General features: G+C 45.4%; 1 protein-coding gene across 1 annotated transcript in view; it reads right to left on the reverse strand.

Moving 5' to 3' along the window:
- Positions 1-27,241, reverse strand: part of LOC119455930 (dopamine D2-like receptor) — a 388,566-nt gene that overhangs the window by 215,404 nt on the left and 145,921 nt on the right. The window contains exon 3 of the mRNA XM_037717474.2: positions 6,469-6,530. The gene's annotated coding sequence lies outside the window, so the exon portion shown is untranslated. The remainder of the gene's footprint in view (positions 1-6,468; positions 6,531-27,241) is intronic.

Raw genomic sequence — 27,241 nt, forward strand, 5'->3', positions numbered from 1 at the left:
TGGGTGGTTGGCATTCCAAAGTGGCTTGTTCAAAGAAAAGTTTTCTATAGCAAAAAAAAAAAAATAAATAAAAAGTAGCATAGCGTGACTCAGTTACGTGCAGGTATAACATGCGCCGATCGCGTGCCAGGGGTGTATTGACGATCCAGAATGTAACAGCGCAACTTGAGCCGATCAAGACTGCCCCTCTTTATTTTTTGCTTTATTTTTAATAGCTCGCCATGTATTTGCCAGAAGGCAAATGGGGATAAAATAAAATAAAATAGGAAACTATAACTCTGCATTGTGCGGGAACTGCAACAATGTCTCTGGAAACTTATTGTGCGTCACCCAACGGAAGCAATCTTCAGGTACATCTGGGCTTCAGCGCAGCCTTTTTTAAGATCTCAAGTCGCTTCGCTTACGTCCTTGTCGCTAGTGACACTGTTATATTTTGCACAATGCAGATCCAACTGTCCGAATCTATGACGTTACTAGTTATTATTACAGCTAAGAACTGGTAACGCCACATTCCGCTCTATAAGGCTATCCAGTCGTATGCCGTTCATGCCTGTCACGTCGCGATAACAAAATGAGTTTTGTTTCAGAATAAAATATCATTGTCAATAATATAGTGGCATTTATGAGGGGGGTATATACAGGGTATTTCAGCGAACACTTTCAAAAATTCTTAATGGTTGCCTGGGGCAGATAGCCCAATTCTAGTTAATGAGCCGGTCTACTCGTAGAGGCGGACATTACTTGCACAAAAAATTGAAATGCATAATCGAATAATTACCAAAGATTCACTACTTAGGTTTTTAACTAATTACCTGATGGCCCATATTGTAACTTACAAGTTGTAGCCTTGGAGTTCACAAGGCGGATCCACTTGGAACGAATTCTCGGGATGACACCAGTTTCGAGATAATAATTTCCTAACTCTGCGGAGAAATGCATTGGCGTTCCAGTTAGTTTCTTAGCAAAACGTCGCTTTATGCATTGAAGCACAAAGTTAACTGCAACGCCAATGCATTTCTCCGTAAAGTTCGGGAATTAATATCACGAAACTGGTGTCATCCTGAGAATTAATTCCAAGTGGATCTGCCTTGCCAACTCCGCGGCTGGAATTTGTAAATTGCAATATGGGCCATCAGGTAATTAGCAAAAAACTCAATTAGTGAATTTGTGTTAATTAGTCGATTATCAATTTAAATTTTTTGTGCAAGTAATGTCCGCCTCTTCGAGTAGACCAGCCCATTAACTAGAATTGGGCTATCTGCCGCAGGCCACTTTAATAAATTTTGAAAGTGTTCGCCGAAACACCCTGTATATATATATATATATATATATATATATATATATACAGGGTGTTTCAGCGAACATTTTCAAAAATTGTGTGTTTACTTCAGCCCATTTGCTCGTAATAGTATTCGGTGCACATGTAAACTTTATATAAATTGCCAAATAGGGCGAGAAAGCTTCGTTTTAAAATCAAGTTAGAATTAGCAAGGCTTGACAAAGATATACTGAAAGAAATTGATAGCTATAAAATGGTATTGATGGTCAAAGATGTCGAGGATGAAGAACAATGCGAATGAGGAAAGTGTTGTAGGGGCCTACCCGAGATTATTCGGATTACTTGAAGTTTATCTTTTTGAAATATTGTAATACGGCAACAGTGTCAGATGTCATAGTACTACACAGCAGCTGATATGACGAAGAACAGAATAGCTATACGATTCGAGTTCTCACTTACGCCGGCAGTGATTGCCTTCTGCGCACCCGATTACCGTGCCCCTTCTGCCACATTCCTATCAAAAGGCTGAGTGTGACACACCTGCTCTTGATGTGTTACGCGCTATATCAAGTCAGTCTTCACCACCTTCGTGAGGCACAACTTTGTGCAGAACGCCACCCAACTACAGACACTGGCGTCCGTTGTACCGCTCAACATTAAACTGTCTTCGTGAAACAAATAAGTACGCTTGCAAACGTACATTTGCAATGTGCTCACGAGGGAGTATTTACAATAAAAAACAGCAGGAAATAATGTTCAATTAAAAATTAAAATTAAGTTATGGGGTTTTACGTGCCAATACCACGATCTGATTATGAGGCACACCGTAGTGGGGGAGTCCGGAAATTTGGACCACCTGGGGTTCTTTAACGTGCACCTAAATTTAAGTACATGGGCGTTTTCGCATGTCGCCCCCATCTAAATGCAGCCGCCGAGGCCGGGATTCCATCTCGCGACCTCGTGCTCAGCAGCCCAAAGAAACAATGTTCCTTTGACGACGCTCGATATTTGTGTGCCTTACCGCGAACACGTGCTATATCTATTTAACAAACGTCGTCGCATTGCACCGATAAGTGCACTGTGCGCTCTACTTACCACCCTTATTCTGCGCAAACTCGTTTCACCCTACACATCTTATCATCAATTCAAGTATTTATTTTCCTCTTGGAGAGAGGCCGGCGACACCTGCGGATGTTACCAGTTAAATGCATAACAATAGGAATAATTGATTATTAATTATTGAATATTTACTTAAGCAACCACTTGCCGCGGTAGCCCAGTGGCTATAGACGTTTTCACGAGGGCGCTTCCGACGGTCTGGCACCGAGAGTATGTGTCAGTGTTGCCTGTTTGGTCTGGACTGTGAGCTTGCCTTGCGCTTGCGTTGCGGAGTGATAGCTTTCCTTCGATTTTTCCGTTTATTTTTGTCACGAATGACTTACGCTCGTAAATAATGGCATATATACTCATCAAAAGGCTACAGGCCAGCACTGTGCAGTTTATGGGTGCACAAACAACCAGCGGAAAAGAACGATTTTGGGGATTATAGTTTGTACAGAACAAAGCACTCCGCGAGACCACTGCCGATGTGGTATGTTCACGCTTCACCGGTTTCCTGCATCACCTGATGACTTAGCATTTCAGTCTAATATGAACCAATGCACACATCAGTGAAATAACGCATTTTGGTAAACAATTTTCGGCATATTTTATTATAGGTTGCGAGAATGGTCAGCTCTGCGATGCAATATTTTCTCGTATGTAGTGGCCGAGGCTAGATTTGTTATTCTTCCAAACACGACTTCATTCCAGTGCCTAATACGGGGGTCATACGGCGCACTTTTGATTGTGATCGAGCCCGATCTGGATCGAACTTCTCGGGCGCGATTGGCTTCTTTGCTCAATCTGCGGAAGGGAGCCAATCGTGGTCGAACATCCCGATACTGATCGGGCTCGATCGCTATCAAGAGTGGCCTTGTGACACCGGTTTAAGACAACTTGAAGCACTCTGCGGGAGAACTATTCGGTAAATACACTTCGCAACGATCTGGAAAAATCGTGTCCTATGGAAGATGTATGCAGCCCATGTATCCACCAAAACATTGTCTCTGCGGCGTTCACACGCACCCTGCGCGGCCCTGCCCATAAAGGTAATTAACTTCAACAGTGTGGTGTTGCATGAAGCTCACCCATCTTTGAGCATTGTCTATGCGCTTGGGCAGCAAGAGAATGCACAAACTAATGTGTCAACCTCATCAGTGCGGCCTAGCTCCAGTGCTAGAGTTCGGGAACCCTAATGCGCTAACTGTGCGTGGCTTAGAAACGCGTTAAATGAGCCCGCGCAAGTAAGAACTCAAAAAACGGTATTCGGACGGGTACGCGGACAATAGCATCATGCTTGCAAGATTAACAGTAACGAAAAAAAATTACTCGCACAGACGATCAAGTGAAATACTTACGTGCATGCAGTGACCACTTCGCTGACCACTAAGCGCTTTTCACTCACGGTCAGTAGTCATTTACAGTCATATGCATATGTATTTATTCGACAATTGTTAAGCCTCGACATTACTTTATTATGAACATGGCACAGTGAGACGGTGTAAGGGAAACAAGAGAAGGAGCAGAGATTGCCCTAACGCCGCAATATTATTGGTTTATTTTGTTTCAGAGATAGCGCACACGAACAATTCTTGCCGTACGCCATATCTTCAATACAAACTTCGCGCACGATTTACGTTAAGGTTCACCGTGAGTGAAGCTTGTTTCAAACTCAGACATTCGACAGAAAAGCAGTTCCAGGTAAACAAATATATCTTTATAACAAGTCCTGTTGTAATCCCTATTGGGATTGACAGTATGTATAAATAAATAAAAACCAAATACTAAAAACAAAAATCTAGCACCTGGGTTGTGTCAGTAGCGCTGGCATCTGTGATCACTGTCGCGCTTCGGTTCGCTACAGGTACCGCGCTGCTCGATCGCCACGCTTATGCTATGACATTTGGTTATAAGCACCCGGCACTGCACCAGATCCAATAAATTTTGCATGATTGAGCTGTTCAGTTGCGACGGAAGCGTATGGAGTAACCACCGCATATCTACCAACCATTGACATGCGTCGTCGGGCCGCCGGCGCCTTGTTCTAAGCATTGCCCGGCAGCTACGTACGCGCCTGCTTTCGCTAAATGAGGCAACCCTCAACCGCGAAACGTAATGGTGATCAGATTCAATCGATGATATGGTTACATGTGCCCAGAAATAACAATGAAATATACCGCTGATTAGCACGCCAGGTCTCGACGAAGCAAACGCGGCTGCCGCCGCTACCGACGAAGAAACACCACATCCACTGGCTGGGCTTGCTGTTGCCATGGCACACCACACTGCGCGCTCACGCGAGCACGTGAAACATGTAACAAGTCAAGCGGCACAAGACAAGCGAAGCGGAAGAAAACAATCGAAATAATGCGCCGCGAAGATCACACAACCCAAGTGCGGCCGGCCTGCTCTCGCAAGGCTCACAGTCCACAATGGTGGCATAACATGTTCTGACGCTAGACGTCGCCCATGTCGGGCAATGGCGCCACTCAAGCGTCGGTTTGTGAAAAGGTCTATTGCGTCGCGCTGCTGAACTCGAGGTCGCAGGTTCAATCGTGCCCGCGGCGGCTGCATTCTGACGGGCCGAAATGCAAGAGCGCTCGCGTTCTTACATTTAGGTGCACATTGAAGAGATTCAGGTGGTGAAAATTACTGGCGTGCCTCATAATCAGATCGTAGTTTTCATACGTAAATTTCCAGAAGTTAATCATAATTTCAAATTTTAATCCAGCAGCTAGCTCAGTAGAGTTAGAACAACCACGCGATTTCAATGCTATTCAGGATACATAAACACAGTTACTTTTATCATGGTGGCATGAACAATTAACTTCAAGCATTTGCGGAAATCTCCACTTAATATTCAGAACTCACTCCTTCAAAATCTCAGCGTGTAGAATGAAGATCTTGAACTGCTTTCAAAGACGTAATAAATAGCCTACGTTTACGACATCAGTTGGGAATATCACAGTTAATGATGCGCTGTTCTCATGTGCCACAAGAATGGCTGTGTAATCGGCGGGAAAGCTGTATGCTCTGAGGCTGCTGTAAGGCCGATAGGGATATAATTGCTATAGAATAGCAAAACAAGCGGGCCTAATATTGAGTGTCAAGTTGCGCCTGTATTGCCGATTTGAATCAGGGGCCTTCGAAAATATCAAGGTACTACATTTAATTAGAACCGATAACAAAAACGTAAGTTACGCTACGTATTTTTCTAACTGATATTCCACGGTTGATTGTGACTACTACAGTAAATGCCACGTTCCTGTATCTACACTTAAATTTCCACATAATAACCTGGAAACAACGCAGAATCGAAGCGTATGTCCTTGTTTACTCGCTGGGGCGAGGTCAAACAAAGCGAAGGCCAAAGCCAACATGTCTTTCATCGGAGAATGCCAGAACAATTGACTCGATTTGTCTAAAGCCTAACGCTTAGGAGACCTCGCATCACGCTTCCGCATTCCGCTTAGCTGATGGCCTCGAGTTTTGTTATGCAGCTGCCCTTGTTTTGCATGCGTTTCTTTCTTTTTTTTCTCAGCACGCCAGTTACTAGACATGGCCGTGCGCAAGCCACTGAGACTTGGTTACTGTGGGAGCATGTGCAGTGTAGGTCTGCGCAATTTGTTGGCATCGGGCACGCCGTTCTCTACTTCTTAACATGTTTTTTCCCGTTATTTAACAGGTTCTAACCCTGATTCCCTTCTGTACACGTGTTTTTTTTTCCTTGTGTGCATCTGGGAAGTGGTTTATGCTGATTGTAGGTCGTTATGCATAATAACCATTTCTTTCACTATACTGGCAAACTTGTGCTGTAAACTCAAACACTAGGTATTCTTTACTGAATCGCAACGACGGTTTGCGCCTAATTTGCATTGTTTTTGTACGCGCTGTACTGCTATTCTGCGGGGTGAGTAAACTCTCTCGGGCACTCATTGCGTTTTTTCCCTTCCCTCCTCTTGAGAGTTCTTGTAAATTCAAGGAATAAATTCTCATTCTCAAAATGTTCTTAGACCAGCACACACAACGCATCTGTAGCTTTAGAGCGTAGTTCAAATTTGATATTTAAAACAGTGACACTTTCTTACCTGAATGCTTTCGTCCAACCATTTCTTCCGAATTTCTCTTAGGCGTCTCGCTACGGCAAATCCTGCAAGAACGAGAAACTAGACGTCACACATACATTAAAAAAATAGAACCTCTGAAATGCGCCCTATTTAGAGTAGTTAATAAACAAAAGCTGCAGCATCACCCGCTGTGGGCTGCTAAGCACGAGGTAACAGGATCGAATCCCGGTCAAGGCGGCCGCATTGCGATGAGGGCGAAATGCGAAAAACACCCGTGTTCTTAGATTTACGTGCTACGTTAAAGAACCCCAGGTAGTCCAAATTACTCCAGAATCCCCTACTACGGTGTGCCTCATAATCAGATCGTGGTTTCGGCAAGTAAAACCCCATAATTTAGAAAAGCTGCAGCGTCGCCCATAATTCGAAACAGTGACGCCGATAGCTGGCACAATATAGCTTCGTGCGGTATCGATTGAAGTAGTAAACATTCGCAGATACGCGGAGCAATCTTCTGTCGTGAAGAAGGAGATAACATTGCCAGTCACTTAGCCAGATTGGAGTAGGATTAAATAGTCCTGCAGTGCTATCAGTTGCTGCCTCGATACTAGGTTATAGCCAAAGTGATGTTTGCTGCTCTATAATTGACATTTCAGTGAAACAAAGCGACTACAGTGCTACCCTATTGAGTAGCCTTACTTTCAAAATTAACTTCTAGGGTTTTGCGGGCCAAAACCACGACCTGATTAGAGGCACGCCATAATGGGGGATTAATTTTTGCCACCTGGGTTTTTTTTAACGTGCGCCCAATGCACGCACACGGGCGTTTTTGCATTTCTCCACCATCGAAATGCAGCCGCCACCGTTGGGATTCGATCCCGTGACCTCGCGCTCAGCAGCTCAGCACAATAGCCGTTAAGCCACCACGGCGGGTAGCTTTACTCTTTTGTTGACTATTAATTTCACTGAAGTTTATTTTTTATTATTGCGGTCTTTAATCTCTTTCATTAGTACCTCTTTCATAATATCGTTTCAGTTAGTCTGATCACTCGCTCTGGTATTATTCTCGTTGCTCCTCTCTTAATTGTTTTGTTTCTACTCCAAGTATTCCTCTTATGATACCTCCTGCCACCCGATCATTAAGCCTATCCGCCCTAGCGGGTATGCGCCATCATCATTAAGCCTACACTACAAGTAGTCATCTTTTATGTAGGTGGCGCTCCCTGGCGGTAGGAAAACGAAGAGCCACGATTCTTCCTTCGTCCTGCTTCCTGTCCTGCCTTTCGCTCTTAGCCACCAGTATTGTTTATATTATTTCACCACGGCGCCGGTTTATAAATAAGCAGCTTAGCGTGGCGTAAGGTGTTCATTTTAAACAACGAGCGCTTAGAAGCCCGGCACAGGCATTGTTCAGGTGCGGCATTCCGTGGTGCAGCATGGCCGTAGTGGCTGAGAGCACCGCACAGGCAAAAGGCAATGCATGCTCTCGCCTACGATGCTGCACCTCGTTACAAATCATACCATGTAAAATTTTAAAAAAGGTGGCTGGAACGCTGGATCTTTGATTGGAAATCTCTGGGGAGATATTAAAATGCTCAGGAGACAAGGCCGCTTTCTTTTTTTTTTTGTCATAAAAGTCTAGCAAAGCACGCTTACATTCCTGCGATGGGCACCGGTGGACATCAAACCTATTAGGGAAGCGCACAAGTACTCTCGCTGTAAACGTACTCGTAATAAATACCTTTAGTCTATGCATGAGAGCACCATCTGTACTAAGGTGTGTACCGTTTAACGCCACCCTCTCAAGAAAAGCAGTTGCTACTTCACTGCTGAAGAGCCTTGAAGTTTGAAAGTAAAGTACCCTAAAAAAGAAATTACAGCAGATGTTATTTCACTGCAAGCAGACAACAGTTGAAAAAGATCAAGAACGAGCTCTGCAGTCGAAGCAGGATATGAGGAGCGGGCTCATACTCTATAACTAGTTCGATATTTCAGGTGATTTGATGTACCCAAACTCTCCTATAACGAACTTAAACGAATATGTGTGATGCGTTCGTTAAATGCGGTTTTGCTATTTGCAGTGACAAAATAAGCAAGCTAGGAATCTATTTAATGTAAACAAAAGTACATGCAGTGTGGACAGTGAATCTGCCTGTGCATTAAGGTGTTCCTTAGCGTCACCAAGCACGGCGTATGTTCTCCATATGCGCGAGATTGCATCTGTTACGATCAACTTCCCTGAAAGTCGGCACAGAGCCCCGCCGCAGCACATTCACGACTAAAAACAATAAAGTTGACTCCACTGACGTGCAATCGGCTTTATGGCGCTGTCAGCGGGCGCCCCGAGTTCGATATATGCAATTGCGAGTTTGTTATGAAGAAGTCATTTTACACGAGCATTCGTAATTAAGTTCCACGTGATCGATGTAGTGAACGATTCGCTTTATCTGGGTTCGTTATATTCGGATTAGACAGTATACCTACACATGTTATAATATATTAACAAATTTTCGAAAAGCAAGCTCAAAACTGCTTCATCAGAACTAAAGATCATGGCATATATACTGAGTAGCAGAAAGGTCGATGGGTTTCTCCAATGTAAACACTAACTGCTTTCTACGTAAGGATAGCTGACTTCATTGTACTTCACGCTGTGATTTACGCGTGACACGAAGTGTTCACCCTTTTTATCTGGCCTGTTGCATGTCTACAAAGTGGTCAGTGCCTAATTTTTATTTTGCGTGCGCATTTTCATTAAATTTCAGTGACTTTTCGTTTACTGTGACAACGGTTAAAGGTGCGCAACTGGTGTGTCCGTCTTTTCCGTTAGGCCGTGTTTGAAAATTAAATTCCAGGGTATTGTTATTATTATTATTTGATTTGTACACATATACACACAAGGACACAAAGGGATTAAGGAGGGAGCAAGCTGACAACTGCCACCGAGAGGGGCACAACGCCTGCCTACTCCTATAGGAGGAGGGAATAGAGGAAATGAAAATATGAGAAAAGAAAAGAGGAAATCAAGAAATGACGGAGACACAGACAGAACAAAACAAAACAAAAAAACAAAACAAAATACAAATAATGTCTATAAACGGGAGGCCAAGTCAGTGTCCTTCAGAAAACATAGCAGGGCTCGATGGGCCTGGTCACGTCTTGCAGCGCTCCCCCTTGGAAAAAGGCAATCGTCAAGGGTCGCACATTGCAGCCCCATAAGTCTAAATTCCAGGGTAATTTGTTCATAAACTATGCAATCTGATTATGAGGCATGTCATAGTCAGGGAGACTCCGGATCACTTTTCGCCACTTTGGGTTCGTTAACGCGCACCTAAGTCTACATGCAAAGGCGTTTTCGCATTCCGGCCACATCGGAATGCGCCCGCCGCGGTCGGTATTGAAGACGTGACCTCAAGGATGTCGTACTGAAGTCGTCATCGTTACTGTGTCGCCAGACTACTTTCTCGTTGATTCGTGAAATTTTTCTCGGCCAGATTATTACATAAGTGATGTGAACACAACAAAATTAGGAACATGTTATCCCACTACGCATGCACAAAGTCTTGTCATTTTGTACATCAAGGCAGATGAATGGAGGATGGCAACGATGGTGTAGGGCAGGCTGCTTCAGTCTGTTGTTCTTGTTGTCGTCGTCGTCGTCATCATCGTTGTTGTTGTTTTTGTTGTTGTTGTTGTAGAGTAGCAGACAGTGAAGACGTTGTTAGCATCGCAAGGAGGAAGTTCTTCATCGGAGAAATTGATCGTGTTCTGCTTTCCTGTCGCCGCTCTTCCCCCATCCGCCGATGTGTTTCTCGAATCTTCGCCGATAAAACGAGGTTTAATTTCATCGCCATACAGCCTTTTGTCGTACGATGCATGTAAGTCAGATGACGGCCACGACACCATTCCATCAGCTGTTCACATGTCAATTCACGCTTACACAAGGTTACGTTGCTAGAAGTGGCCCATGTAGTACGCACAATTAAAGCGAAGCTTTCTTGGCCCATATACCCCACCACGGTTTCGTGTTTATCAGTATGTCGCGGAATACATATTTGGATATGTATATTACACAAAGGTTGTGTGCGCACCGGCTTATGTAAGCACTACGCGTTGACCTCAATACTGGTGCCACACTACGCACCTAAGTTGTGCGTAATTAAACAACAAATAACGACGTAAAACTTGTGCAAGTCACGTCGCCGCACAGGTGTCTCTAATGCACAAAGTTCTTAAGGGAATAGCGCAGGATATTGAACTTCTTATATTTGGCATATTCCAAATTCTCAGGCCACTACGTGACACTGCGTATGGGCCCATTCCTGGCCAATTTTGCCGAATGGGCGTGTGCTACTGTTACAAAGAAGGTATAGAAGCCTTAAATGTGCTTACATATATCTGTACTGCGACATAGGGAGTATGTTAGATATATGTTTCCTTCGTCTGCCTACTCACAACTCTTCCCACCTAGCTTCTCCCGACGAGCTCCAAACATCGCCTACGTCTCAGTGTGCATCAACCTGAACTGGTGATTGCGTTCCGGCATAGCTTGCGAACAGTGTAGTGCATAAACGTGATCGTCGCACGGCACAAGAGTGACCTGTGCGGTTCATTAACATTGCACGAGATGACACTTTGCATAAAATGAAAAAAAAAAACAATTCTATACGCACCGAATTTGCTTGTATATAGGCATTGCATTTAATTATTTGCCTCAGGATAGCTGCGCTTCACACAGATTCCAACGTGGTGGTTGGATCTACGTAATGTAGCGAAGAATACGAATAATAGACGTTTATTAGACACTAGCCGTTTGGGCCGTCCGTTGTTTGAAGGTCCGAGCTCTCAGCACGAGCGGCGTTTCTCGGAGGAAGGGCTGGAGAGCGTGACACGCTATGGCGTTCGTATTCTTCGCTACAGTAATATTTTTTGCGCTATGAAACTGTGATCTACGCTCATTTTCCCAACTTCTTTGCTGTTTCTGTCTTGTTGTGCGAGAGTATTACTTGCCTCTGCACGAGGCAAATCACTCTCGTGTGTAGTCGTTATGTTTAGAGGACAAAACAAGTCTAACCATGGCGGTGTCCGCTATCACAGCCTGCTGCTGTCTCGGGAAAGGAATCCAGAGACGAAGAAATCGCAAAAGTCACTCGATCTCTTTTTTTGTTTTCCCTCTCTCATTTTCCCAGCACGAAAGAAGCAAACAGGCAGCGATGATACGACTTAGAAAAGCGTTGCATTCGCGTTAAAACGCTGCTGGAGCTATACACCGCCGAGAAAATGTTTCTTGAAAGCAAAAGCGCTCACGGAAGAAGAGCTTTGTATTTCGTCAGTCGCGGTTATTGGAGTCCCGAGGGCACGCACTGCTCTTGATTTCGCGTGACAAGGCACGAGACCCAGACAGAACCCGAAAAACGTGACGTCGTGCGGCACAGAAAAAAAAAAACGAAGAAGAAAAGAAGCAGCCACGGCTAGGGCTTGGAACCGCAAAACGCCGGAGGGCCTTCATCACAGTTGGGGAAGTTGCACGCCGTCACAAGACATTATTTTTGCCTGTCGTCTTCGCGTCGGCCGTCTTTGTTTTTTCTCCTCTCGACACCACCGTTTCCTGCGCTCTTCTTCAAAAGGATCGAGATCGCTTTTCACATCACGAGTAAGGCGACCTCATTTCCTTCTCGATAAAGGTAGTCGCGAAGGAAAAAGTTAAAGAAGAGCGCATCTTCAACAAGGGACGAAAGTGCGCGCGCTTTGTGAAATACATGCGAATGATGAACCACTAAACTGATCCTGCGTGCCTATAGAAGCTTTTTTCATCTTTTTTTTTTTTTTTTTTTTTTTTTTAGTAACAAGGCAATCGACAACGAGTTCTGGTGCTGGGCACGAGGTCATGCATTCGATTCGTGTCCATTTGCGCCTTTTCGGAAAATACAACTGTGCGTGCGCGTGTGCGTTTGTGTGTTTGTGTGCGTGTGTGCGTGCGTGTGTGAGCGCCCCTTAATGCGTTTATATGTTTAAATTGAAGCGGACCTGGATAGCCCTATTATGGGAACTCAACGGAGTAATTTCGTTAGCGTAATACCGGTCGTCAGGCAATCTAGTTCTTAAATTAAAGAAAACGAATAAATTACGGGACGCCAATAGGATTCGGCATCCAGTTAAATTAGTTAACTAAATTTTGGGCTTTTACGTGCTAAAACTATATGAAAACTACATGAAATCGCAAAAAAAACTATATGAAGAAAACTATATGAAATCTATATATAATGCTCTGCTGAGAAGTCTGAGTAACAGGAGAAGGGGTAGAAAACCGAGGGGATATGTTCCCGAGGAAGAACCCAGGTTAGTACTAACCACGAAGGCAGGCAAAACTATTAAACAAGTCGAATCCATTAGAGTCTCAGGGTTATTCCCGGAGGCAATCGGGGCAAACGGAAAAACAATACAACACATCACAAGCAAGACTGAGGAGGTAATAAGAATGCTAAGGAGAATCACTAACAGACACAGAGGGTTGGGAGAGGAGAGCGCCATGAGACTGCTCCACGCTTTCGCCTTGTGTCACTTCTCATATGTAGCAGGGATGCTTAGATGGACACAGACAGAGCGAAAGAAGTTAAACAGATTAATTAAAAGGCTCGTCAAAACAACTTTGGGATTGCCGGTTAGCACACCGGATAATAAATTAATGAAACTAGGGCTCCACAACACAATAGCCGAGATAATTGAAGCTCAGCAAATTGCCCACAGAGAGAGGCTTTCCTAAACAAGGTCAGGTAGAGCAATACTTGAAGAGGTAAAGTGGTACCCAACCGAATCCAAAAATTCGGAAGACACAGTAGAACTAAAATATAGCATAGGAGAGATCATCAAGACGACTCCTTTTCCCAGAAATATGCACCCGGTGCACAACCTGGAAAGAAGAAAGGCAAGGGCCAAAGCTCTCCTGCAGGAGATAGAACAGGACATAGAACATGCGGCTTTTGTAGATACTGCATGGGTCCGAGGAAAGAAAGCCTTTACGGCAGTAGTAGTAGATGCAGATGGACTCACTCGGGATGCTATTATAATCATGACTAAAGAAGCGACAGTCGCGGAACAAGTAGCGATAGCATTGGCTTTAGAGAATAATAAGTGGACGCGACTTTACAGTGACTCTAAGATGGCTATTAGACAGTTTACCAAAGGCTGGGATCGAAATCTGCCAAGGGATCGAAATCCGCTGGTTTCCTGCACACATGGGGTCTGTCGATTCACCTCGGAGGAATTTAAACGAGATGGCTAACGCAGCTGCACGAGGACTTACTATCCGTTCACTACGCCACCAGGGCCCCAATAATATGCAGGAGGAGAACAGGGACCGATTACTTACATATAATGAAGTCACGAAGCATTACTACATGAACAGAAGGGAATTCCCAGTGCCACACGCTAAGCTCAATAGAGCTCAAGTGGTGACTCTGAGGTTGTTACAGACAAGAACTTATCCTAGTCCAAACTTTATTAACAAGCTATATCCAGAAAGAGAGGTACCAATCAACTACGAGAAGTGTAATGGCATCATTACTCTGGATCATATGCTTTGTAAATATCCTGTGGCTTTCACAGACTGCGACAAGGAAGGAGACTGGTGGCGGCGAGTGCTTCACAGTGCAGTTCTTTTAGATCAAGTACAGGCCGTCCAGAAGGGCTGCGTTATCCTAAGTGTTGATCTTCAGGACCTGTGTAATGTTTATCATACCATACCATGCCATACCATACCATACGTGCTAAAACCATGATATGATTATGAATGACACCGTAGTGGGGAAGTCCGCCTTAACTAGGAGCACCTGGAGTTCTATTACGTGCACTTAACTCCAAGTACATGAGCGTTGTTGCTTTGCGCCCTCATTAATATGCGGCAGCGAATTGAATTCGCGACGCCGTACTTAGCAGTGCAATGTCATAGCCTCTAAGCTAGTGCGGTGGCTTCCCCATCGAGTCCTGCCCCTAGCTGAGCTAGTGCGTACACGAAAACGTTGCTCTTAAAATTGCATTAAACACGAGACCTTTTGATTTGGTCAAGAGTATTCGAACAAGCGATGTCTCAGAAGCCAACGTTTTGCCTTCGTCAAGGGGTGAGTGAGTGAGTGAAATAACTTTATTTCGGTCGAGAGAAGACGCAGGGGAGACCCCGCGCCACCCGGTTAGTCCCACGTAGGGACCGCCAAGCCGAGCTTGACGGCCCGATCGCGGACACTCTCCCCTGATAATTCCTCTTGACAAGTCCCTTTGTCGGAAGATTTACGTCAAAGGCATCCCTTGATATTGATGATCATGATCATGATGATCCTCATCTATGGCACACACTCAATAAGGAGGATAGGCTAAGAAGCCGACGGCAGAATGTAGCAAAAGTGAAATGGTTATTCTAAGGGACGATACAAAGAATGCAAAAGATAACACTGTAAGAGCAAGAATACAATAGTACGCGACTGAGCTGTCAGACTAATTGGAACAAAATTGGGCAATAGCTGTTGATGAAGGAGAGATCCAACACCGCATTACTAAAAAATTCGAAAGGTCAATTTCAGAGAAATGAAACGTGAACAGTGAACGTAGAGTAAAGTTGCCATTCTACTACTGAATAAATGTGTTCAATCAAGCTAATCATGTCTTTTTCCTATGTACTTTTGCCGACCTTCTTCCCACGACCAAGAATCTAAAGAAAAAAAAAAACTGCTACCGATACCATATTTATGAAGTAGTACGCAAATATGACCTCGAGGCAATAATGAGCAAGAAAAGAACAAAGAAAATTGAAGTGTGTGGAATGTCAGAAAACGAGAAATTGACGAAACGTAGAGCATAGGCATTGCCGCTATCCACCACAGTTGGTTTGTGCCATTAAATATGGATTCGTCATGATCATCATTATCATTGCCGCTATGTTTTGAACAGCGGATTTTGAGCCGTAGGCCGGCCTCAACACCTCATCGATAAAAAAAGATTAAAAAAATAAGGAGGACGAAGAAGGCGGAACCATGAGTGCGGAGAATATCGTGGGGGTTCGCACAGCATCTTCCGTAGGCCTGCTGGAATTTGAAAAATAAAAATAAAACATGAAGACGAAGCATTGAAGGCTGCAGTATTGAAAAACGTTACCAAGGATAAGTGGGACAAACAGTGACAGTAGACCGCCACGCGAAAATCCGACCCACCCCCTTCCATGCCACTCCCTTCTTTTGACAGCGCATACATGACCATAGGCGCGCCTGTGGTGGTACTGATCGCCGCATTGTATGCTTTTGCCGCACCTCCAGGCTCTTCAACCCGACCGCTAGCTCGTCGGGAAAGTGTTTTAGTTTTTTCACCATCCTTACTTCATTTCTTAGTTGGGCTTGGACTGCGGGCGTATGTAGGCCAAATGCGACGAAGACTCCATAATGAGCTGCAGAATGTCGTCATATTCCTTAGAACAGTTATTGATATATCGACGAATAACAGGCCTACCCTGGCAGTGAAGACGTCGACGGCATAACCGTGCGGCGTAGAGTTCCTTACAAAGAATACTTGAGGAAACTTCGTGGATCTCGCTTGAGACGTTCTTGTGCCTTTGCTTACCAAGCGTTATCTGCCTTTGTTTCAAACGCGAATACATTATATTTAGAACAATTCTTATCAATATGATTGCTTCCAATCTTTGCTTTCAACAAAGCGTACTCGACACAAAAAAAGGTGAACTATACCGTGGTGGCTCAGTGTCTGTGCAAGCTATTCCGTTAAGCGCGGTCATGGCTCGAGTTCCCGACATGCATAATTATAAGCAAACTGTACCGGTATAAGGTAATATTTTGCTGGAAAACGATAAAATTGAAAGTAACAAAGCCGGTTGAAGCCAGAAGAACGAGGTTTAGGCAAATCCGTTTACTAACCATCATTTTTATGCTGGTTGAACCGCCATGATTGCAGTTCCCGTGAACACTCGCGCATAAGTTCCATCTTGTAAATTTTGTAGGAAATTGAATGACTTGCGGGGGCTGTTCGTTCTGGGCAGTAAAATATTACGCATGTGCTTTTTAACTTGTATACAACATTTCTCTTGCCTATTTCGACGTAACAATATCGTATAACCGATGAGTTGCTGTACTGCATCCTGTCACTACATTAAAGCAGAGCAATCGCCTCTAATTTATCTGCTGAGTGACAGTGTATAAGACAACTGGCAGCCGTTTCTAACATTTTCTTTCAAGAAAAAGTGCTTCACTCCGCAGAGATTTACCTCCTGTTGTGCTTCAGTGTTTATAAAGTTATTCCACTGAGCTCGATTGTGTGTTCAGTTCCACGACGACCGTAATCAGATGTCAGCCGACTGGGAATGAAAAAGCGGCCCTGTAATCAGTACTCAGATGTCATTGGACGTCTGCGCGATCAGAATCGATCCGAAACTCCCCATTATTGTGCCTCTCGCAGCGTAATTGAGCGTACGTTTGGGACAGATAGACAGCTATTTAGGATTCTTATTATCATCAATATTGCTACCTAAGCTGCAGCTTCGTTCCGCGTAGCCAAAGCTGAAGCTGAACTTATTCTCGGACCGAAGGACCTCACAGATTCCTATAACAAAAATTCGAGCGAAAATTGTGTGCACGTGCCATTATAGTGTCCTTTTTGTTATCATTATTTATTTATTTTTAAAACAAGCCTAATTACTTGCATAGAAGGGATATGGACTAGCCGAAGGAGCACTGCGTCCAACCTACACTCGATTTTACTTTATATATCTGTAGCTCTCGCTTTTGTTCTTTTATTTACAGTGACCGCGAGGGGCACGGTATGTTCGTGATATAACTAAGACAATGAGAGCCACCCGCGGTAACTAAGTGGCTATGGCGTTCTGGCACTGAGCCCGAGGTCATGGGTTCTGTACCCGACTGCGGCAACCGCATTGCGATTGGAACACAATGCAAGAACGGTAGAGTATATAGCGTAGTCTTTGCGCATGTCAAAGAGCCCTGGGTGGTATAAATGAATCTAATGTCCCCCACTACGATGCCCGTCAGTTCCTTTGATATGTTAAAACTCTGATAAAAAAGAAAAACAAATTATGCAGTAACCATCTATACGACGATTGTCTAGTAAGAGAATAGCCTAAATCTATTAGCTGTATCGCTTTATAAACGGGATGGTACGATGGAAGGCTTATATTTAGGTAACATTGGTTCTTTGATTGTGTAATTCCGTAGAGAACAGAGCCGTTAAGTAGCACATCTGTAGCGATTGCGTAGGTGGACGGCATGTGCATCTCAAAGAGTTATGATAGTTCGCATTCGGTGACAAACGCTCCCCACAACTCGCTTGTGCGAAAGCGTGCACACCTCATATCGGCGCCTAATTGTATCGGCGGTGTTAGACCAACCACTTCCAACCACAGCATAACCACGTGAAAAATGAAAAAAAAAAACCACTTGCATAAAAAAAGAGCAGAGAAACATTATTGCGCAGTAACTACTGACGATGATTGTCAACGAACGAACGAACGAACGAGCGAGCGAGCGAGCGAGCGAACGAACGAACGAACGAACGAACGAACGAGCGAACGAGCGAACGAACGAACGAACGAACGAACGAACGAGCGAGCGAACGAACGAATGAACGAACGAACGAACGAACGAACGAACGAGCGAACGAACGAACGAACGAACGAACGAACGAACGAACGAATGAACGAACGAACGAACGAACGAACGAACGAACGAACGAACGAACGAACGAACGAACGAACAATTTCCTTGCTGAGTCCGACCACCGACCAACCCTCACCGGCTAACCATGAAAACGGGCGAAAGAGGCAATGACAGTTATTCACTTTCAAATACATTATAGCAATGTTCCTTGCCCTGTGTGGCAGGGCATGCGGGGAATTTAAATACACGCATGTCTCGCAGTGCAGCTGGCATGGACGGAATTTCAGGAGTTTCGTTGACAAGACAGCGGAAGCGCAACCAAGAAGCCAAACAATACTGCCGTTCCAGCCTCAAGCATAATCTGCAGGAGGAAACAAAGAAAAAAATAAAGGCAGGCAGAATGAAACGGGACGATCCGGAAAGCTTGAAGCATCTGCGAGATCTTGTTGTCCTTCGCGCAGCTACCAGGCTCTTGCAGCGAACCAGAGGTAATGGCACAGAGTTCACAAAGCAAAAGCAAGAAATAAAGAAGAGATACGAAAATGAGGAAGCAGCGGCAGTAACGAGAGGAGAAGCAAGCAAGAGAAAGTAATGAGCGTTTGGAACATGCCCCGCCCTGCGAGTCCGCTGCTTCTATAAATGCTCGGTCGATTTCCTGTCAGGTACGGGTGATTTCGGATCCCTACAAGCGAAGAATAAGAAAGTAGTGCGCGCTAAGGAAACGGACGCTTCGCACAGGCGAGCAAAAAAAAAGAAAAGAAAATCGTTGAAGCGGAGTGGGGAAAGAGAGGCTGGGACGAGGTAAGGAACAAACTTATAAGCGGCACGTCGACAGGCACTATCCTGCCTCGTGTGTTTAGCATTCCGCTAGCGTTTAGACTGCGCACGGTCCACTACTCGCTTTCTTTTTCTTTTTGCTCTTTATAAGTGCATCTGTTTACTTTCAATTTTTTTTTCTTTGTTATCCGCCCCTCTCTGTAGACTCTTGCAAACACTTCCGGAACTTGCGCGTCCTGTCTGTTAGGTCTGCGATCACGAGCAGAGCATAAAACTGCAATAATTTATCAACCTGTTGGCACCCGGAAGCAGCGCGGTATATTTATCTCGCATTATAAGCAAATATGAACATATTTTCAGGGCGTCCGCGAGAATCCGATTTGTATTTTTGTTTCACTTCACTTCTTAATGCGACGACTTCTCTGCTTCATTAGAAGCACTTTGGGGTGGGAAAGTAGGTATGTCCCACCTCGCCACACTTTAAGCCTCTGTAATATAAAGAAATGGAGAAATGAATGACTGAATGTGGAATAGAAGCGTTGCCTTCGAGCACAACAACCCTATGCTCTAACTACTTGGCCATGTCGCACGCATAGACGAGGCAACCTAAAGTTCGCCCACGTGGCACCAGCGCCGAATACTCCCCTAGCGGACTGACGGACGGGTCGAAGGTCGTCGCTGTGCCAGCGCGGGCCCGTGTTCTGTACGGAGCGAGCCTCACGCGCGTTGTTTTCGCGGTGGCCAGCACGACCTGACCAACCAGGAAATGTGGCACGCAGTACTGCTATGTTGTTGATCGCCACGACAGCCTCGAAAACACGAAAGATCGAAAGCCGCCCGTGAAGTCTTACAGATTTCTGGGGAGGTGGTACGAGGAGGACAGTCGACAGGCATGGATAGCTGCAGTGCACCGAGTCAAGTAAGTCGCATACTTTCGCATTCGCGTGCAATATCACGGCCACTCGATAAAAACGCAATAGTAATGTGACTGTATTTAGCGCACGGCCGTTTGTTTTAGTCGTGTCGCGTAGTTGAATCGTACAGTGACATCCGTCGTGTTAGCTTAGCGGTAAATGCACACGTGTTGAGCCGCTAAGCTCGACGACGCGAGCTCGATTCCCGGCCACGGCGGCCGCATTTCGATGGGGGCGAAATGCAAGAACACCCTTGTTGTGTACTTTGATTTTTGCGTACGGTATAGAACCCCCTGTGGTCAAAATTATTCCTGAGACCACCCATTACAGCGTGCCTCATAATAATTGTGTGGCACGCAAAACCCCCGAATTTGTTTTATTGTACTGTGCGTTCACTCGCCATCGGCAAGGACGAGCTCAAGAGCATTATTTCCCCTTTCCAAACGCTACAACTTAAATTACTAGTTGTGCAGCTAGGCAACGAAAATCACTGCGCGCTACTTGTCTTCAGTGTGGTAGCAATCCGTATTTAATGCAAGCCACGGTCGTCGCGTGCGTCGGTAAGCGGCAGATCAGAAAGCAGCCGCTCGAGACATGAGCGTTATGTTTGTTGCTTGGCCATGCTTTCTAGGTTCACAATATTCAAGCATTCTTTAGGAATAATTGCCACCTTGCAGATTCTTCCTGCTTCACTCTTCCTCTCAAGAATCTTCGTTTCGTGTAGTTGCCGGCCATCGGTGCGAGCTAGCGGCGGGGTCCATTCGCCCGCCGAGAAACTAGATTTGCCTTCATGAGGCAGGTATCGCTAATGCTTGCGCTCGTGCTGCTGGTCCCAAGGTAATCGCCGGTTACTGTGGTCTGGGTTCATTTCGCGGAACAGTCTGTGCGAGCCATTTCTCATGAGCAGTGAAAAGATACCTTGCTCAGTAATGCAAGGAGTTGCAATGACTCTAACATCTGCATTGAATAAGGCATGTTGTACATTAAATATTTATACAGCATGATATAAGACATTATGCGCATATGTAGTGTTTACATTGTTAATTTTGTGCAGATGTGTGTTTTGGCTGGTACGCTCTGGGGCTTTTGAGTACTCGGCGAAAGAAACTGCTGTAGCGTTATATTAATGCAGCTCAGTTCGTGCCATGCAGTGAACTAATGTGACAAGAAGTAGGCAGCACAAGTTACAGGCACTAGCATATCCTAATCACTGTATATTAAAGGCGTGTACAGATGGCCAAAAACATCTCAATTTGTGATTTTCCTGAACTTAAGGCTGAGAGGGTATAATGAGCTATAATCTATATAGGCCACGTTGCTGAAGATAGGAAGAGGGTCTTTCTCGTTAGTATAGTGCCGGGCTTATTGGTGCATAATGCATGTGTTTCTTCTGTGCTCACGGTGCTCATGACACTCCCTGGGAGCCAAAATGAGAGCAGCCGTGTGTGCGCGCCCAGCTACCAGCGAAACCAACGGCAATCTTCACCGTCTCTGCACATCTTTGCAAGTATGCATTACCACGTTGTGGCTACATCATAGAGAAATAAAAGTGACTAAATTACTGCACTCGGTGTATACCTCGAACTCGACGTCGTATACGATCTTGTCGGACGCCTGTGACGCGCACTTGGCTTTCACTGTCACATCCCCGTCCACAATTTGTGCAACGCCATGCACGTGTGGAAGCAGACGCCCCCCCCCCCCCCCCCCCCCCCCCCCCTCCCCCCCTCCTTTTCTTGAGGTTACCGGCACAAAAAAAAAGCCTGTCGGTGTCGGCAACCTTCTTGAAACCGCACTGCAATATTCGCATCGCTCTTCCGCAAGCAGGCGATCTGCCGTCGTCGAAAACGGAGTGCCGTGAGCACGAGCAGCGAAGCAAAGCGCGGGCGAGACACTGTAAACAAAGCGGAGAGAGAGAGAAAGAAAGGGAAAGAAAGACAAGGAGGTTAGCCAGTGTGACCGCGCTGCTTGACATTTCCACATTTGGGGCGCTGTCAGGAGGCACAGTAGCGCCGTCTGGTCATGGTTTCCTCGTCTATACTCTTGTGCCAAAGCCACTCTCTGAGACGTTTGGCGTGTGCATCACGTGGCTGTCCTTGCGTTCTTTCCTTATGACATCTCGCGTTTTGAGACGCCGTATTAGATGGCACCATCTCCGAGATCGCCCACATTCCTCAGTATATATTACTCGTAGGCGCTAACGTTACGTAGAGACAGTGCGACGCTGTACCCGCCTTCATGATCGGCCCACGTTTCATCACCGGAGTGCAAATGCCATCGTCGTTTTAACATGCAACACTGGTCATGGTCATAGGTACGTGCGAATGTATAACACGCAGTCGCTGATGACGTCACAATTTGTGTTTACCTCGCTCACGCTCATCCGGTACGTATGGCGAACCCAATCAGCGGGCGTGAGCCAACAATCGGCATGTCGTAAGCTCGCGTCGTAGAGCCGCAGTATATAGAAATGATGCCGTCTTGTCTTCACCATCGTCTTGCTGCTGTGTTCACACACACGCTCGCGTCAGACACGTAGGTGTTCGCCTGGTAACGCTTTGCCTAATCCCAAAGGATGCTGGGTAACCAGCTACCAGCAAAATGCTTCGCATAAGATTGATTCCAATCGTTCTTGGGATCTGCTTCATTTTTTTTGTCTACCAGCAGCAGAACAGGCTGCTATCAAAGCCATGCAGGGAGAGAGAGAGGAAAGGCAGGGAGGTCAACCAGATTCACCATCGATTCGATGCTCTGCGTATGGGAACGGGTGTTAGAAGATTAAAAGAAACAGTTAGAAAAAGAAAAAAAATCACTTTGCTCCCCCCCCCCCCCCCAAAAAAAAAAAAAAAAAAAAAAGAGCAGGGAGAACACGAGGTAGTCGCTTCGTCTGTAGTCCCAAGTCGCCCACTGAGATCCGTTGACTCCAGAAACTACACTCAAGCACGCATAACTTTCTAATCAAGTGGGCATGGTGCAACTATTTTGTTCACGAGAATGACCTTGAATCCTGGTGATACAACACCTTCTACTCCGCCATGCAAAAAAAGAACAACAAATGCGATTGCGCTGCAGGCAAGTAGATCTGGAAAGTAGGAAACTCCAAATACATATATATATATATATATACTTGGGGATAACTTTACCATCACGTCTATATTGGATGCCTCACATAGACAATATAACGTCTGCAGCTCGAAAAAGATTAGGGTTTCTAAAATTTAGGTTAGGTGACTCCACATTCTCATTAAGATTGAAAGCCTATAAAACGTTCGTTAGACCTCTCATGGAATATCCAAGTATCATTTGGAATCCACACAGTATTGAAAAACTAGAAAATATTCGAAGGTTAGCTGCTCGCTTCATTTCTAAACGATTCAAACAACGTGATTCCCCAACCAGTTTGCTGGAAACCGCAAACTTGGAACCACTAACTGATCGACGAAAAGCTGCCAGATTAAATTCCTTTCGCCAGCTTTACTATCGGAAACTAGGAATACAACCGCGCGACTATATTATTAAGGACACATCTCGAATTTCCTGATTTCACATCTCGATTTTCAGCACCTTAGATTTCCTTGGCACAGGAGATGGTGTTCAACAAGAAAATTTGAAGTTTCATTTACGCGAATGCGTTGCAAAATACCAAGGCTTAGTTTCTATTCTCATAGGTCTGGTTTGGCACCTCCCCTCACTGTTTTTACTGCAATGAACCCGAAACTATGGATCATTCTTTATAGAGTGTCGTAGGTTCACCGTGCATAGAAAACGACTTCTATATATAAGGTCCCCTCCGTCAACTTGGATTAGCCCTTAAGCTACCTATCATTCTGTCTCTGGGGGCATCGGCACTAGGACAATGAAATAGGAACGTATGTGATGCCATATTTAATTTTGTAATGGAAACAAGGAACATGCCAATTCTACTGTTTCACTTTCCCCAACAAGAAACCAAAAATATTAACTGAAAATTTTAAGATACTATAGCATAAAAATTATTATTAACGATTAGAATTCATTTAATATCTCATTCTTAAGTAAGAAAATCCTACTTAACTATTCATCCTTTTTCTACCCACTGCCGCCCGATTCATGGCCAATCCCCCGTAGTGGGTTGTGCTATATCTACAGGCACCGAGCCAAGAGAGAGAGAGAGCAAGGAGAGGAAAGGCAGGGAGGTCAACCAGAAGAGCGTCCGGTTTGCTACCCTGCACTAGGGGTAAGGGAAAGGGGAATAGAAAGAGACACTATAGACAGGGACACTATAGGCGGTCTCTTAAATCGGTGCACTTCAATTACTGTACTAATGCACCGAACCATACCAAACCAAACCAAGCTCGGGCTGTTCGCTGCTTCTAGGCTGCTGTTTATCTTCTGCTTCCCATCTTTAATTAAACATCATTACATTTGGTGAAGATTGCGGGAATCCCTCCAGTCACCCTGGAGCTCCGCAATCTTATGTTGCCCACCGACACCATGACTAACGCGACCTATACGCACCGACTGAACCCATGGCTGCCGCTGTCACTTGCGCCGGCGTTCACCGTCAGCGCGACCCGGCCATCTTCAGCGGGACTGAAGAACATGACGTCGAAGACTGGCTGTCCTCCTATGAACGTGTTAGCGCCCACAATAAGTGGAATGACCAGACTAAACTGAATAACGTTATCTTTTACCTTGCTGACGTCGCAAACCTATGGTTTAAGAATCCCGAATCTGACCATTGGAGTTGGTCCGCATTCAAGGCACAGTTCATCGAAGTGTTTGACTGCCCCGCTGTTTGGAAGTTACGCGCCGAACAGCGTCTACGCCAGCGAGCACAGCAACCGGGTGAGACTTGTTCCAGCCATATTGAAGATGTCTTGGACCTCTGCAGCCGTGTTAATCTAACGATGGTCGAGGATGGGAAGATCAACCATATTCTGAAGGGGATTGAGGACGACGCGTTTCAAATGCTGCTTGCCAAGAGTCCAACCAGCGTCGCCGTTCTCTTCAACCTGTGTCAGAGTTTCGACGAATTGCGCCTGAATCACCTTTAATTAAACATCATTACAATACGAACATATCTGAGTAAAAAATAGGTAACCAATACAATAAATGTCTTCATTATGTGGCCGTATTTCTCATAATCCATCTGAACCACAATTACGAAACACCGCTAAAGCGAATTGGCCGCCGATGAACGGAGAATGTTGCGACACACTTGAGTGAGAAATGCTCGTGTCGGATGCGTGAACACGAAGACGTGACGAGCGCACCCGAGGACGCGGGTTCAAATCCCGGCCGCGGCGGCCGGATTCCGATGAGGACGAAATGCAAAAAAAAAAAAAAAAAGAACGCCCGTGTTAGCCATGCATTGGGCGCATGTTAAAGAACACCAGGGTGCCAGAATTAATACAGAGTCCCCTACTACGGCGTGCCTCATCATCACATCGTGGTGATGTGAAATTTAGCTCAGTCACAGCAAATGTAATGCATCGCATGTTTTTGTATATCTGTGCGTGCGGATGGCACTTTTTTATGTGAAAGAGTGCCTTAGGCAGTCAGAGGATTTTAGTTTCCGACGGATGGGAGGAACATGAAGGACTCCACGTGTTAACAAGGCCTTTCCCTTGGCGCGTATCTGTGCCTGTTTATAACAAGTGTTCATTCTCTACACGCGAAAGTGAGTGAGTGAGTGAGTGAGTGAGTGAGTGAGTGAGTGAGTGAGTGAGTGAGTGAGTGAGTGAGTGAGTGTGTGTGTGTGTGTGTGTGTGTGTCTGTGTGTGTGTGTGTGTGTGTGTGTGTGTGTGTGTGTGTGTGTGTGTGTGTGTGCGCGTGTGTGCGTGTGTGTGTGTGTGTGCGTGCGTGCGTGCGTGTGTGTGCGTGTGTGCGCGTGTGATTGAGAGAGAGGAGACAGCGGTTTCAATCGAGTCAAGATTTTCTCACAAGCTTCTTTTATCACTTACGTCCTCACGCCCACAGACTCAAAGCCGCGTTCATCCTTTCCATTCGCGGAAATATGGCATAGCACTAGTTGCACCAACTGAGCTCCGTTAGAGTTCGCGATGGCTGACGGCAATGTGACTCTATCGATCGACGGACTCACTGAAGAGTTGAAGGAGCGCTATGTTCACTGCGTTTGCCCGTCAGCCAGGTCTGCCGCCAAGCAACTCTGGCAGCATTTCCAGTCTCTGTAATCTGCCACACAGAAGGGTAAGAGGCCTTCCGTCCGGGCTCGTCAACAAAGTTCGTATTATTATAGCTGCCACCTCTTTTTTTCACTGAAGCCAAAAGGAGACCTAGCAGTTCTCGCTTCACCGCTCAAGGAGTGTTGGTTCGTCAACAACAACCCGTTTTTCTATGAACCTGACAAAAACACGTAAAATAAAATTTTCTGAATCATCCAATCTCAGAGAATGAAAAAAAAATATTCCTTACCATCTGACACGCTTTTTGTTTATTTAACAACAGCGTACCGCTTTTCATCCACTCCTGCTTAGACAGCGTAAAGAGATCAACTTCGCCTAGATGGAGAGCACAGAAAAAAAAGGGGGTCCCGTCACTGCATTTGAACAGAAAGAAAGCAGCAACGCAAAGAAATATTTAAAAAGAACATGGGCTTAACGTCATCGTTTCCAAATAAAAGAAAAAAAAACTGAGAATGTGCGGGGTCCATTTTGGGGCTAAATTTTCGGAGAAAATGAGACGTTCCAACACCACTGCGTCGCGCTTAGTGCTGGCTACATGGAAGGAAAGAGGCGAAGACAGAAATAAAGCACGCCTGTACGAAAAATCAAGCAATGTATCCGAAGGCATCAAGGCGGTGACAGATCCCATTCCTTCGGCTTCAGTTTCTGGCAAAACCATGCTGCTGGCAAAGCTGACTTCAACAGCGTGTCGCCAGCTTGCACATCCGAGAAATCCAGAATGTACTACTGTACGCCGGTAGAATGCGTAAAGAATAAAAGGAGGGGAAAAAAAAGATGTAACGCTGTATCGTGCTACGCGTGTTTTTGAGAGTTATGCGTCATCGGGCTCCCCAATGTCCTGTTTTCCTCCTGCGACAGGGAGTGTAATCGAAAGACCTTTTCCAGCTTGGGCTGTAGGACTGCTGCGAATGACGCGCAGAATATACTGCCGAACGCATGAGCTTCCATTACGCCCCGAGTTCATCGCTGGCGCTTGGACGAAAAAAAAAATAATAATAATGGTAAAGCCGACAGAATGCGCGTGTGTGAATCAGTTTGTTCCAGGAGGAAAAAGTAAAAGAAGAAAAAGAACGAATGGGTTTAGAGGCAGGCCTACTCATTGCATTTTTCAATTCCAAACGGGCATGGGAATGGACTTTCCGTCTCTCTAAACAGCGCGGGGCTGGCAGCACTGAAATCGCCAAGAAAGAGCGACGCCAGGCGAAAGCGCCTTCGAACTTCTTAGGAGACATGTCATGTTTTGTTGGATTGT

The sequence above is a fragment of the Dermacentor silvarum genome, chromosome 6 (genome assembly GCF_013339745.2).
Source record: "Dermacentor silvarum isolate Dsil-2018 chromosome 6, BIME_Dsil_1.4, whole genome shotgun sequence".
Lineage (NCBI taxonomy): Eukaryota > Metazoa > Arthropoda > Arachnida > Ixodida > Ixodidae > Dermacentor > Dermacentor silvarum.